This window comes from Wyeomyia smithii, chromosome 3 (assembly GCF_029784165.1).
Source record: "Wyeomyia smithii strain HCP4-BCI-WySm-NY-G18 chromosome 3, ASM2978416v1, whole genome shotgun sequence".
Classification (NCBI taxonomy): Eukaryota; Metazoa; Arthropoda; class Insecta; order Diptera; family Culicidae; genus Wyeomyia; species Wyeomyia smithii.
In genome coordinates this window covers 120,487,552-120,504,136 of record NC_073696.1, presented here as the reverse complement: position 1 = coordinate 120,504,136, position 16,585 = coordinate 120,487,552, and the positions used below count along the sequence as shown (strand labels likewise).

Here is a 16,585-nt window from a genome sequence, read left to right as displayed (position 1 = left end):
AACAGTGATGTTCCAATATCATTTTTCCTGTAACGGTTTCTGAACAGAAAGTATCATAATTTACTATATCCCTTCTTCAATTGATCTGTGATTCTCTAGCATTATTTTGATAATTCTAATTCTGTATGCAACTTTGATCGATTTCAATTAGGTACGGGCGACTCTTGGGCGACTAAAATCTTGAACGTCAAAATACATAGAGTGTAGTTCGTTGTTTTGTATGGACCGTGGACATTTCACTATTTTTTTGGTCTTGAAAAGTGTATTTAAAAAAACATTTCTCGGTGAAAACCAAATCTCGATGTTTCATGTATTTCTAAGACATTCAGTATCGATTTCATGCGCATGTTTTTATTGGTAAAAAAATGAAACTCTGACCGCTTTGAGGCTCCACTTCCCGAAATCCAGTAGAGTCAAAGGCCATTTTTGCCTTTCTCCTAGAAAGGTATAGCAATCACTGGAAAAACCAAAGGTATAAAAGTGCTCCAAAGGGTCGAATCTCGTATATCAATCGACTTAGTTTGACGAGCTGAGCATTTTCTGTATGTGTGTGTGTATGTGTGTGTGTATGTAACGCTCTCCCAAACTCACTCGATTTTCTCAGAGATGGCTGGACCGATCTTCATGAAATTAATTGCAAATGAGAGGTCTATTTACCCCATAAGACCCTATTGAATTTCATTGAAATCGGATTTTTAGTTTAGAGGTTATGTTTAAAAATGTGAAAATCACGAAACATCATTATCTCAGAAACTACTCAACCGATTTTAACAAAATTGGTTTTAAATGAACGAGCTACTTAAAAAACCCTTAACTTTTGAGTTTCATGGAGATTGAACGTGTAGTTCAGAAGTTATTTGAAGAAACGTGTTCTGGAGAGTGTTTAATCTCACTCATGTTTCTCAGAGATGGCTGGACCGATTTTCATAAAATCGGTGTCAAATGGAAGGTCTAGTTGACCCATAAGACCCTATTGATTTTGCAATCGGACTATTACTTTGCCTGTTATGTTTAAAAATGTGAAATCCAGGTATGAAAAGAAACATATTCCAAAGACTACATAAACTCACTCACTTTTCACAGAGATGGCTGAACCGATTTCCACGAAATTAGTGTCAAATGAAAGGTCTAGCTCCCCCATAACACCCTACTGAATTTCAATGTAATCGGTCTGTTACTTTGTCTGTTATGTATCAAAATATGAGAATCACGAAACTTCATTATCTCAGAAAGTACACAACCGATTTGAACAATATTGGTATCAAATGAACGGGCTAGTTAAAGGTTAAACGATGAATTTTATAGTGATTAAACACGTGGTTCAAAAATTGTGAAAAGAAACATGTTCCGGTGACTTTTCAAATTCTCTCGTTTTCCCAAAAATGTCTGGACGAAATTCAACAATCTTAGTGTCAAATGAAAAGTTTGGCTTTCCTATAGGTTCCCATTTTATTTGACTATAATCGTATTTTTATTCCAACCGTTATGTTTTAAATTATAAAAACAAAGAAAGTCTATTATCTCAAAGATCACACGATTTATTTGAACATATCTATTGTCATTTGAACGGGTTGTTTCTCAAACTCACAAGTAAGAAATTTCATAACAATTTGATATGTGGTTCAAAAGTTATGAAAAGAAACGAAATTCAAAGACTATTTAAAACTGTAACTGCTTTGATCAAAACATATGGCCTCAACAAAATTTAAATTCGGTATTGTGCTATTCGTACGTTCCCGGTATTGCTCGTGATTGAAGTGTACAAAATTCAAAGTCATTTCTTCGCTATTTATTCAGCAACTTGACGCTCAGTGAACTCAGAAAATTATCACAATAAAACGTGAAAATCAAACAAAATTTATAAAAACGCGTAGATCTCTGAAACTTGAAGAGGTAGAAATTTTGTATATTCTGTATAGTTTCATGGAATTTAGAGATCTACAACTTTGTCGAATACCGCAAGGCTCTAGCGTGTAAGAGAAAGAAGTTGACATCGCAACGCCACCTTTGCGGCTAAATTCAGAACTAATTCAAACATCCAAAATGAAGCCCTACCTATACCAAGAAACTTTTTAGAAGACTGGAAACCGATTGGTCAAACCCTGAGAGCGCTATTAATTTCGTTCCGCTAGATTCCATTTCTGGCCCAGTGTGCAATGGAAGTATTTGTTCATTTGGACTCCACCTTCGAAATTTCCCATGCTTTCAGCTCCAATTTGAGTGAAGAAGCGGATAAGCCACAGAAAGGTTCTGGTCCTATGAACCGATGAGACAATCCAAGTCTTGCAAGTTCATCGGCTTTTTCGTTCACATCGATTCCACAGAGACCAGGAACCCAATATAAATTTACTTGATTATTGCAACCCAGTGTTTGAAGTGATTGAAAACACTCCCAAAATCGAAAGACAATAAATCCTATGTTGTATCATTCGTTTTCGTGAATTTGCATTTATGAATATCATTACAAATTGGTGGTAATGTCATCGCGAATATTCTAACGTGGACTGGAAGCGCATTTAAAATTACAAAACTCAAAATGGGTTGCAAGAAGTAAACCAGGGAGACGAAAAAGTTTTCACAAATAAATTCCCTGATTTTCTCTGATATTCCCTGAAATATAACATTAATTTCCCTGATATTTTTCAGCACTCAGCACAAAAATGTGCAACGTAAATGAACGCAACTCTGAAATCTTAGTGAAAAAAGTGTTCAATCGGATACAAAACCAAACAGTAAAGGTACCGCATTAACCTTTTACCCTAAAAAACCGTTTTGGTGCTAAAGAGCCGTTTCAAAAAGAATCGCGTTTCGGTTAAAAAAATGTTCCTGATTGTTTTTTAGATATTCCCTGGTTTCCCTGATCGAGAAATGAATTCCCTGACATTCCCAGATTCTCCAGGTTTTTCCAGGTTTTCGACGCCCTGTAAAATCTCAAACCGCAACGTCAACCTTATAAAATCATTGTACATACAAGGTTGATCATGCTTTGCAAGAATTTTGAAAGAAGTTATTAACACATGGATACTAGTTACATATTTTTAACCCTATCCCCGTGGAGAGGAATCAGTTTTTTCATCGAAAAGTGATATTCAAACTCACATTACTCAGCAACCGCATGCATAATTGGCACAAACTAAATTGCATGTTGAAGATAAATCTGTTCTCTAACTGCTTAAAATATTTTCATCGTTAAAAATTTCATGTATAGTTGTTAAACTGTTATCAAAGTTTATATGTCACATGATGCCATATAGCATCACACGCGGGGAATGGGTTAAGAAGCTAAAAACTATTAAGCTGGCTGTAATAAACTTGAAGGTATATTTTAACCAATGCTTTTAGTTATTTAAAGAACCTCTAAAATTTAATTCACACCGACATTTCTCAAATACATAAGTTATCAACTCGATTGTTAGTATATTTCACTTAAAGAGCGCTTAACCTTTTGGTTGTTAGAGTCTTCATTTCTGTGCAGTAAGAACATATGCAGTAAGAATTAATAACGTTTTAATCCAAAAAAATTTTTGAAATTAGGTTTTAAAGATAGGTTTTAAAATAGGGGTTTTTTTCGGTTTTGAATACATGAAAATAAGAACCAGGATGAATGATATGTGATAGTAGACATAATTTTAAAAGTAAAAAAGCTACTCTGTTGCAGAAGAAAGTTAATTTATATCACAGTTTCGGTTAGGTGTGTTACACAAATTACGTAACGCATGAAGAGAGAGAGAGAGAGAAAGATGGGTTGAGTTTGCTTTAGTTAATGTCACATATGGAGGAGGAGAAGCCGTACCGCAGCTAACTTACAAAATAAAAATAAGGTAATTTTCTCAAACTTGAAAAGTTTGCGAGGACATCTCTTTTAGTGTTACGTTATTTTAAGATAGGGGGGTCCTCTTGAACGCTACTTATTGTTACATAAAGGGAGGGGTTTCGAAATCTAGATTTTTTCCGTTACGTAATTTGTGTACCACACCTTAGACCAAAAGGTTATCTGCTATCGATCAAGTCACAAATGTTACCGTTAGGTGCGCGGCAATTTTCCAATCATCAACTACTGCCAAGAAAACTGATATTCAATTAGCCAATTCAGCCAGCGCGCAACACTCACCGAGCATCACACGGTCTCAAGCACCGATTGCGGTTTTGACTTGTTGCCAGCCATACCTCCTCCACCCAAGCCTGAGTGGTAAACTGATAATCAAGCTGATTGCGATCAATCGGTATCCATCTCTTGAAGACACAGGTAAAGAAGTCGATACAAAGTGTATACGATGAAATCAATTAGCGTAATTGATACACTCTGTCGGCGGCCAGGTGCCTGCCAGGCACATTGAGTGCTTCACGTACTCGAGCGTCGTTGAAGAATACTGCTTTTTTGTGAGTGCACAGTTTATCTACGAAACAAACAAACAAACAAAACCGAAGATGCACAGGTACAAACACTGCTGCAATCAGCGCGATAACGAAGTTGAAGGCCACTCTCGCAGTCGTTATACGGTTGCATCTGCGGCACGTTTGTCTGTTAATATTTCGTATCTATGTTGATCCGTGACAGCGTACATTTAAACTTGGTGGGTTACAACTTCAATCTTTCTACTCGGATTATCTCATATATATGTCAGCGAGAGTGAGGTTACCTTCGCCATTAAATTTGATACTATTTCCGTAAAACTTTAGTGTTATCTCTTTCTGGAACGACTCAAATTACAACTAATTGCTCTCGAATGTCATTCTGGTTTTTTACAATTAATTTGATTGTAGGAGACAAGATTGACAAGACATCCTAATAAAATGTTGATCCACATAGTCATCGCATGACGTACCAAATATCCTACTATCTTACTGCACTACCGAATAGACCCATATCGTTATACCTGATGGAAAATAACTTCTCTGGCGACATAGAACAACTAACGGCCTAATTTCCACACTCTCATCCAATAAAAACTGATTTCGTTAGTTGTCGCCTCGTCATGGTGCGAGTTTTTGGCTGTGAATACGCAATGCATGCCGCCAGCCAGTAGTGCCACACATACCCGGGGCCAATGTGCGAATCGTTTACCGTGTCTGCACGTGGTGTGTACAGTTACAGTTATAGACCGCACCGCATTTGAGATTCGCTTGACAAGTCATACACCAACATTGAGTTATTTTCACCGGTGCGAACCGACCTCTACCATAGAAGGGGAGCAAGGTGTGAGGGTTGTTAATTATTACTGGAGTCTCGGTAGATATAAAATGGCTTCGTGTGTTTTACTATTAATATAGTTTGCCCAAAGCTGTTCGTTGGTTTTGTGTGATTGCAGGTTTCTAATTAATACAAAATGAAGGTTCATAGAGACTAGGATATTTGGTATAGCTAGTTGTAAATTTTAAAATTCATGGTTCATATTGTTGCCGATTGCATTTTTTAATGGTAGGCCCAATATAGTGACGAAAGATTGCAACCTTAATTCGAAGTGAAATGCTATTGCATATCAAAATATATTGTACATATTGAAACGGTGTTTGAAGTAATTTCATAACGAAGAAAGAAAAAAAACAGTAAAAAACAAGTATAAAGAACAAATATTTTAAAATCATGGCGACAAAGATGAAGACATGATGGAACTTAAAGTTATTCCTTTTTTTGCTTCGAACAAATCGAGCATTTTTTTCTAACTTTCATAAATGCCTTGTTATACTGAAAATCTACAGTCTCAAAAAGAAACAAAAGTACAGAACTTCATTAAATTCAACCCTTCAATGAATGGACAATTCTGCGTGGAAAGCCCGATAGTGAAAAACAGTGAACCATTACTCATCACAGCACGCTAGCAGGAGCGCTTTATCGTATGTACCTCATCTGCATTTCTGGCTATTCAGAGCATAATGAGTGTATAAGCAAGCGCGAAATGACCGGAACCGCGCAATAGAGGAACACAACCGAAATGTGGGTGTTACTCGGACAATCACGCGATGTGCCTTAAATTCTAACAATAGTTATGTTTGCTAGAGACGATTCATTCATAACACAGAGTGTGTGTCGAAGCCCTGCTGGCCACTCTTACATGACTAATAAGCTTATTCCAACTCAACTGGGTAAGCCGCACGCGGTATGTGAAGTAGCCCCGCATTTTTTTTTCATCAAATTATCCCTTTCAAATACAACACAAACAACAGATGCGGAAACGGGCATGCAACAGGTTCTGTAGCTTACAGAGCAGAGCAATCTATGCACTTAACTGGAGCAAGTAGAACGAAAGAGCAAGCTTCAAGCATGAATGATGGACTTCCTACATGTACACATACTACACTGGCAATCACGAAATTGCAGGATGAATCAGCTTTGATTCGAGTGCCTCTGGTAAAATAGAGATGATAAAAGTGGTTTTTGAAGTTCTTTATCTTCCTGGAGCTGATAAGGCTATCATCATCGGCAAAGTGTCAAATATTGATACATTACTCATGCATGCCCCTTGACCGTGTGCGACAAGCGTCAGTTAGCCTGGCGATGACATCGAGTTAGTTGTGGATTAGAACTTCTCAGAATTTTGGAGTACAAACAACGAGACATTTGTTTTTGTAAAACTGTTTTGTATCAAAAAGTAATTTGATTTTCCAAAGTGTATTTTCAGTTTTGACTTTTGATGTAATATTTGAAAATAGTGTTTACCAAATTCTAAGCTTCGCAACAAAATTGACGTTTTTTTCTGGATACCTACGTGAATAAAATAAATCTCTTAAATATTGACCGTCCAGTAGGACGGTTAAGCTGGACACCTAATTTTTAATTAGTAACTGTAGCAATTGACGAGCCGATTGATTCAAATTGATAGAAGATTTTTTCAAACTGCCTATTGACTGATATTGTTAAGGTGCAAATTTTATTATATTTTGAAAAGAGAGAGTATGCTAAATTATGATAGTTTCATCCATTGTTTTTCAATTAATTGGAAGAAGATTTCCGAAAAACTACTTTTTTCCAAAGCACCTGCCGAAAAACAATCAATACAATTTTTGGTGCTCAAACGGTACAGGTATTCGTACGCAAAAAACTTAGAAAAATTATCGTTCACAGATACAATTCTAAACTGATGAAACTTTAAGTTTTATGATTTCAGTTCACCAGTTGATCCTCCGTCGTAACCATCGAAACTCTGCTTATAATTGATATTTTTGATAGCCAATTTTTTTTTTCCATTTATTGATTTTCGCATATTCTTTTTGAATAGTAAGCAGGCGCGCAGTCGGAAGTGAGTAAAGAACAATCGAATGGTTGAATATGCACGATTTTCAACTCAACCTTTCTCTAGTATACCACTGAAAAGATATTCCATTTGTTTTTTTTTTTTTTTGTGTTGGGTATTTTCGTCCGTATTTTGGGCCGTGCGACCAATTTTTTGATATTTTGTGACAAATTTGTTATACTATATACCACAAGATTGGACAAACTTTTACCATGATCGAACAGTCATTATTATTTGGGTATTTTTTGTAGTTTTTATGAAAAAAATAGTTCTTTAAAATATGAGCTTTTTCAGATAATTAGTTTTCAATCCTTCTTTAACCTTTTTTAAAAAAAAAAGCTTTTTAAAGTGTTTTTTCGGAAAGACAAAATTATTATTATTATCCAGATAGGTTAGGGAACGGCTTAAGCAGTGGCGCCTATTTTAATCAGTCGAAGAAAGCAGGCCTTAAACTCCTGGATTTTGATCAATATCGATCATCAATACCTTTTCGAAATAGCATTTTTAAATAGCTTCTTAAAAATAACTCGTTTTTCAAAAAATTAAACCAATAGCACAAAATGGCATCTTTTGCCCATAAAAACATCTATACAAAGTTTCAGCTAAATCAAAAATGGTCGATTGAATTGGTTGCCCTTTTTTGTGGAATTGCACACTATTTTTAACCCAACTTGCAAAGATAAACCAATCATACCTTGAATTTGGAACAAACTTCATCTTTTGATTGAAATATTGATGTTCAAAATCCGTTCTGAGGTAGTAAGATTATTTAGTATTTGAAGAGGGTTCATTTCCGTTACTTTTTACAAAGCATGCCACCCTGCTCAAGTAAAACGTCAAAAAAAAATCGAGATGACATTCACCCTTTAAGCTAGGCGAAATAGGAAAAACTAAAAACGATAAAAATAATTAATTATCTTAAAATAAGAGTTATATATTTTCAATTTTACTTAAAGCTCAACACAACTTTGAGCTTGACCTTGAGCTTGAACGACCGCACATTTCACAGTTGCTTCTCCGTAATGAATCTGAGCTAGTGAGGTTGCACATTGATTTACATTCTTCAATGTACAACAATTCAGTAGCTTCCGCTTTAGTAAAAATCGATAACGGCGTCGATTACGTCCTAACTATCGGTTAGCGAAGGAAGAAAGTGCTACAAGCGTTGTGGCCAGATCGAGTTTACCGCTGCATCTCAAATGATCCTGTTCGCAGGTTATTTTTCTAACAACGTTGACAGTTCAAACGATAAGGTACTGCGATTTATCCAGAATCACAACGACGGTATCTCTGCACTGGAGCGGCACGTAAGGAACCGCAAGGTACCAGTGAAAACCGTCAAACTGTTTCTAAAGATCGACGAACAATCCGCCGACCGGATCACCGAGCAGCGCTTCTTACTATACTACATGTTTGGTAAAGCTCGCATGCGCCGGGTGGGTAGGCTGACAACCAACGCACGGAAATTCTGTTGCGAAGAATAGGGAGGTACATGCAGAACGGTCAGTTCAGGCATCACCACCTACTCAACGCAATCTCGCAACGAGCAGAAAAGTACAGATGGAACCTCCAGCTTCGTCATCACTACCTGCTCAACGCAACCCTACAATGGGAGATAAGGTTCAGCAGACGGCTAGCAATAGCCCGACGCCTCAACCACTCCTCTTTCGCAAACCCGCGATCGAGAGAAAGGTTCCGCAGAAAACTCCAAGGAGCACACTGCCTCAACCATTCTCAGCTCGCAAACCAAGGTCCCAGAAACTAGGGGTGTGCGAAACTGGCTTTTCTGGTGTCGAAACGAAACGAAACGAAATTAACCCTTAATTTCGGTTTCGCCAAATTAGTCGAAACGAAATCAAGGTGGATTTCGAGTTCTCGAGACGAAACGAAATTGGTCTCTAAATTTCGCGAAATTTCGCGAAATTTCGAAAAATAAAATAAATGATTCTGAAACATACCATTACAATGATTTGAAACGTTGGAGCGTACGCTAACGAAGTACCCTTCAGTAGCTGATCGCAAGGTGCTTACCTGGTCGACGAAGTGTAACGTAGGTATTCAGATATCGATAAACCGACAATGACGAGAAAATCAAAAATGTTAAAAACTGAAATCTTGATGCATTCATTTATACAGATTATATTGCAGGTAATAGTAACGCGATAGATACAAATGATATAAAGGTCAAACTCGAAATGTCTTTGTAAATAATAATTTAATAAGCTTCTGAACTGATTCTTTTGGTTTGAATGCAACTATGTTTAAAATAGTAATCCTTCTTTCATAGCACTTTCATCATTCAAAATCCAAGTTTTGTCCTAGAGCTCGCACTGGAAAACATGAAAGATGGTAGGTAGGATTTCAACCATTCCTGTGAGTTTTGGTGTTCCTAGCAAAGATAACTTTTCCAAAGAGTTTTTCCCTATGCAAACGTAAAAGCGACGAATCCGATAAGCAGTTCCTCGGTGGCCTTCTGATGCATTTCTGCATTCTCTAAAAGCTGTAAAATTCACAGGAATGGTTATAAAGCTGTAAAACCTTTGGGGGGCAATCATTTTTAGCTTTAGGGCAACTTTTTTTCGCTTTTGTCGACCAGTGTTATTGAATTTTTTTTAACACCGTTTAGTCAGACTAGACTAAGTGACATCTTTATCAATTCGAGGAAAACAAAATTTAAGTTAACTATTCTGTAAACTTTGAAGTTTTCAATATGTTTGCACATTTTTTAATATAACTTAAAATTACTTTTTAACTGAGCAGTTCCACAAAAAATGTCCAAGTTTCAATATTTTTTGTCATTTTAGATTTGGCTTAAACTTTGCATAAACGTTTCTATAGGCTGAGAAGCTATTTAAAATGCTATTTTGGGAGGATTATTGTGATTATAAATATTTTCAGAGCCAAAAGTTTTTTGATCAGTGTGACGTCTCTAGAAAAGTTTTAGATAGTAATTTTATCTTTCCGATAAAAAAAAATCAAAAATTTCATTTTTTAATGTAAAAGAAACATTAAAATTAATATAAAAAAGCTTATTTTCAAAAATCTTATGTTTTTTGTATAAAAATTACAAAAAAAATACCGAAGCGATGTCTTCAATAAAAAAAAGTTAAATTTTTTCAAAAAAAAAAAAAAAATTTACAACATGTTTATTTTTGGAGGGACAATATTTTTATCTACAACTTTGCCAAAGGCACTATGCCAATCAAACCAACTGTTTCGATTATAAAAATATTTTAATTACCCACAGAGTGCCCAATTGGAGATTAAATTATTTTTTCAGCTAAATCGGTTTGTTTGACTGGCGTAACTAGTGTCTCTGGTAAGGTTGTAGAAAATAATTTTGTCCTAAAAAAATATGCCCTGTGAGTTTCGGCGACACCAAAAAAAAAAATCCATTTGGGACCATTCCTAAACTACGTGGTCATATTTTGATCCCTTTTATACCCTCCTACTCTCCCGTGTTCTTTCGTGGTCTTTTGTTTTGTGATCTTATTCTGCAAATATATGTGGGTCATTCCATGTCAAGTGATCAGGCAAATGCAACGACCCTCTCCGATTCGCTTCAAAATGACTAAAATGACTTGTTCTAGGTCGAAACTGAAAAATCCAGAGTATTGGGTTAATCGGACACCCCCCCCCCCCACCAATTGCGGGGTCCTCCAATTTTGTATTTTTTGATAAAAAAGTTATTTTCCATGTTTTAGAAAAACATCATATCTCAAAGGCCGTAAGAGCTACAGACAATATTAGATACTCTTTTTAAAGGTTATTAAATTTACAATCGAATGGCATCATCAGATTTTGCAAACAGTGTTGCCAATATTGATATTTTTACGTTTAAAAACTAAAACTTCGTTTATCTCAAAACACCTCCTATTTTCTTTTAAATCTGATGTCACCAATGTGTTCAGCGGAAAATTTTACATAAGAATCACCTATCCACAAAATGCAATATGCGCCGTTGCGGAGATATTCAACTTTTAAGATAACGAGTACGTTAAATTTCAACAATACGCCTACAAATGCGACAAGCCTTATTAAAACGTATCCCAAACTAAATCACCACTTCAAATCTCAAAAAGTGGTTTCTCATATTCTACTTGATGGTACCTGAATTAACAGCCATTAAAGTACAACGTGCGTTTCATTAATTATAATTATTTAACAAGTTTGTCAGAAAATAACGTTTGATTTTTGTAGCACGTGACGACTTTTGTTTAACTTTTGGCGTTACATTGAAATAGGTACCCGGTCAGAGCTTGACAATGTCTTCATTAAAATGGTAACGTCAGCTTGAGGTGTCGCCGAATGCATTCCTCGGATCCCTGGAACAGATTTAATTGAATCTAACCTGGCAGCACTGACAACTGGTGGATTTTATTGCTCGTTTTATCAGAAATTTGAAATTTCCGAACCATTTCCTCTCCAGCACTTTCTAGACCTTCATTTTGCTGACTAGAAACAGCCTCAAAAGATTTTTTCTAAGGTTTTGATGCCTTTAGCAGTTTTTCTCTACTGTATTTATTCGATCGTTTGACCTTCGACTCACTAACGGGTGATTGACCAAGAGATTGCAAAACCATGTTAAGGCAAACCAGCTGTGTCTTTACTATACAAGTAAACGATTAAAACAGGTTCAAAACAATTTCAAATAAAACAAAACAATAATGACATCGCAGAAGTGAGCTAATCACTTCATTTCCAACATTTTCATGTTGTAAAGAATATAGTGTGAAAAACCCTTTTACTCCGCTCATGCGGAGTTTCCAATTCTTCAGCTAAATGATCCAACACACCAGTATCTATAACAAGGAAATAATGACTGTTAACTATAATGCTTGTAACAATACTTGTGCTGAGGTATACTATTTTCATCGATTGCTACACCTGTTTCCTGATCCATCATTCTATCTTGCGAATTAATCCTTACAACCTCCGCTCTCAGTGCTGCATCATATTGGATGCATGTCTTTCGACCTTCTACTATTTCCTGATTGTTTTCATGAAACCTGTCATGAAAACATGACGAAATGATTATTAAATTTTTCTTACGAGCACCGCCATGGCAACTCAGCGGATTGCAGCATTGTTTCTGTCTAGCTGCAAAATATTGGCCAAACTGTTTTTCGTGCCTTCCGCTTATAGTTTGCAAACGTTGAACACCAAACTTTGAACAAAATCCATTTTCGTGATGTTAAGTGCGATCGATTGTGATTTTCAGCTGTACACTTACTTTTTAAACTCCAACCTATTGAACACACCATTTTTTTCACTGTCGTGAAAGCTCAAATCAACTTGCGTATGTTTTGACGGCAACCACGTTATGAAAACACAGGAATAAACCATCAAAAAGGCCATGAGAAATCCACACTTGAGATGTGAAATAGTGCTTTTGTTTCGAGTGCGTTTCAACATTTGGTTACATTTGTTGTGTGAATTTAACGAACTCGTTATCTTAAAAGTTGAATATCTCCACAACGGCGCATATTGCATTTTGTGGATAGGTGATAATTTTCCGCTGAACACATTGGTGACATCAGATTTGAAAAAAAATGGGGTTGTTTTGAGATAAACGAAGTTTTAGTTTTTAAACGTGAAAATATCAATATTGGCAACACTGTTTGCAAAATCTGATGATGCCATTCGATTGTAAATTTAAAAACCTTTAAAATCGGTATCTAATATTGTCTGTAGCTCTTACGGCCTCTGAGATATGATGTTTTTCCAAAACATGGAAAATGATTTTTTGTCAAAAAATACAAAATCGGAGGGCCTCGCAATTGGAGGGGGGTTGTCCGATTAACCCAAAACTCTGGATTTTTCAGTTTTGACCTAGAACAAGTCATTTTATTCATTTTGAAGCGAATCGGAGAGGGTCGTTGCATTTGCCTGATCACTTGACATGGAATGACCCATGTACAATAAAGTATGAAAAATTTATTAAAAAAATGAAGGTTTAAGAAAACGGATTATTAGTTATTGCGCAAATAGTAAATAGAATTGTCAGTAATATCATTTTATCAAAACCAAAATAACAAATAGATAATGGTTGTTTAATTTTTATTAATATTTCATTGTCTTTAACAAATATAACAATTTCCTTACCTGAAAGTAATTTAAAATACGCTTTTCTGTTGAGTATATTCAAAATGATTTTTAATTTGTTGTTGAGTATAAATGAAATTTGTTTAAGCAGTTTGATCTTAACTTAGTTTTTTTAAATAAATTACAAAGTTTTGGAATGTCGAACAATATATAAACATCTTTCTTTCTTCCTTCAGTTCACGAACATCCAGGTCTTATATATTTTTTTGAGGACCAAAACGTTGATTTTTTTTACCGGTCGTTGAGTTCCAGGAAAAATGTCATAAATCCCGACGCATTGCAAAATAGAACTATTATTCTAAAGAAGCAAATGCCATATAAGACAAAGCCTATTTAAATAAAAAAAAAAATTTCTTCGTTCGGATAAATTTGAAATATGTTTCAAAAATTTGATTACAGTAAATTGCTGACAACTCTCAAACTTTCCGTGACACTTATCAATTATTAAGTCGTGTCAAATAAATTTATTAATTAAAAAATTGCGAAAGCTTCGTCTTATGTGGTCCCCGTGGTTCTGTGGTTAGCGATGTCGGTCGGCTAGCTCTCCCACACGGTTGTGATATCGGGTTCGATTCCCGATCAGGTCGAGGAACTTTTCGAGCTAGAAATATATTCGACTCAGCACTGGGGCACGGTGTATCGTTGTACTTATCCTACAACATGCAAAATGTGCCGAAAACAATATCGATAACGAATTCTCTCAACTAATCTAGTTGATCGAGACCGCATTAGCCCCCAGGCTAGCGTGCGATATTGTTTATTGTTGTTCGTCTTGACTGAGTGGCAATAATAAATTATATGTCAGAAAAAAGACTCGTGGTCTATTCGTTAACCCCACACCCCCCGCGTGATATTTCGTGGTCTTTTGATAACCCCCCCCCTCCCCCCGTCTCCCTATATATGGCTACGTCGTTTGGGAACGGCCCCTTTGAAACAAACCAAAAATTATTTTTCTTTCATCCAATCAACAGTTAGAATGGAATGTTATAATGCAACAAACAAATAATTTTCTCTTTACTCAACTAAGTTGTTCGTAATCATCCTCGTTCTCTTATTTCTCGTTCTTTCTATCCTTTCTTTTCTTCTACCTTGTATATTCGTCAAGTGCAAAGTCAGAATCACTTTTATGCTATAATCTGAACTTGTTGACATTGTAAAATTTTGTGCCCCCTAAAACGAGAGTAACATTTCTCAGTTATGTGTTCAACGAGAGCGAACCATGTACTTTTTATTCATTCATTAATAGAGTATACTTTTTTGGTTACACGTTTAAAACATTTTTGATAAGGTACCTGGCAATTTTGAAACCTATGCTGACTTTGAAGTCAGAGTGTTTTGAAACAATACTAAAAACTCAGGCAATTACAACTTTTTCTGCTTGACACATCGATCACTCTGTCTGCAACTATTTGAAAAAACACATTTAAATACACTACGGTGTGCGAAGAGGAGTCCTCTAACACAGAGAAATCCGAAAAAGCGCTTAAAAATTTTTACAAGTCGAGTAGCATAGAACATTTGGCCTGTAAGATAGAGCTTCAGAGTTTTAGTTTTGACAGAAATTGCTATGCCCTCCTAAACGAAAGACAAAAAGTGACCTCTTTAATCTTGTGCGCTGCAAATATAACCACATTTTGATGTACGTAAAAGATGCGTAAAATTTATTCCTACAAACAAATTACTAGATACCTTGTAGCGCATTTGGACGGCTTCATATTCCTCGAATATGACTTCAGTGATGACATGAATTTTATGCTCTGCGTGAATAAAAAATACCTCCCGCATGATGTTACGGTTTTGTCTTTAGAAACAAAAATTACCGGCTGAGAGTTTATTCTTCTATGTCTGACTTAGTATACCAGATATCTGTTGAGATATATTCAATTTAATTTATAGTCGCAATGAGCACAAACCAAAATAATGTAATAATCTGCATCGGAAATTTGGTCCGAAACTTCGCGAAATTTCGTAATCGTCGAAATTGGAAGAGTAATTTCGCGAAATTTTAGGTGGAATTTAGCGAAATTCAACGAAATTTTTCGGCAATTTCGCGAAACCGAAATTTCGCGAAATTTCGGGAAATTTCGAGTTTTGCGAAATTATACGAAATCATTCGAAATCTCGCACAGCCTTACCAGAAACCACCTTCCGATGTTAACCATGTGTCTGTCGCCCATCGCCTACAGCAGGCAAGGCAAGCCGGTGTCGGAGTAAAGGCAACCCGAAGCAACAGTTCTGCTAATGGCAACCGTGTGCAAGGTACCGGATCCTCTGATCCAACCACAAACGGATCCAACACCCAATGAGCAGCTTTTGCTGCATCCAGATGAATCTTCACCACTTACTAGAGATGGTCGGGTTTGGCATTTTTCAAACCCGTACCCGAATTTTTTTTTTCGGTTGAAACCCGAACCCGACCCGAGCCCGAAACTTTTTTTTCGATCAAACCCGAACCCGATCCGAACCCGAAAATTTTATTTTTGTGAAACCCGAACCCGACCCGAACCCGAAACTGTGAAACCCGAACCCGAGTTTTTTTTTTTTTGAGGGGTTGATTTTTTGTACCAATTTGAGGCTACCCTGAAGCTTTGGGCCTCGAATGGTATTGAAATGCTAATGTTGCTGCAATTAGACATCATCATCTTACAAGAATGCTTATTTGATATAGTCGGGTTTCGGGTTTTCAGACCTAAACCCGACCTTTTTTTAACCCGAACCCGACCCGAACCTGAAATTTTTTTTCCCACCAAACCCGAACCCGACCCGTACCCGACACCTTCAAAAATTTTCAAACCCGAACCCGACACTTTCAAAAATTTACAAACCCGAACCCGACCATCTCTACCACTTACCTGCTTACTTCCCCAGGGACATGGACGATATTCCGCCGCCCGAGGTCTGCGCATTCGCGAGGTGAGGTCGTGAAGCCAGGCATTTGTTCAACAGGACAAAAAGTACATCCAAGATAACTAAATACAACGCTGAGTTACGCAAGGCAGAAAGAATTTGTAGGACCAAGCTCTGCGAGGCCATTCAAACGTTGCCCGAAGCCTCACGACTCCAGAAAGCGATGTCAGTAGACCACACCAATGCTCTAGAGCAGTTGAAAAGAGAGGACAGCAGTTTTACCGTCATACCCAGAGAATCAATGCAGGCTCTATGAACACGCATTTCCCTTGGTCAACTTGCATAAACGAACAGCAAACACCGAAGCAGCAGCGTCCAAGTACAAGGCGTACAGCGTCCAA

General features: G+C 36.6%; 1 protein-coding gene across 6 annotated transcripts in view; it reads right to left on the bottom strand.

Moving 5' to 3' along the window:
- Nucleotides 1–16,585, bottom strand: part of LOC129732667 (E3 ubiquitin-protein ligase MIB2) — an 84,045-nt gene that overhangs the window by 39,035 nt on the left and 28,425 nt on the right. The gene's annotated exons all lie outside the window — the stretch shown is intronic.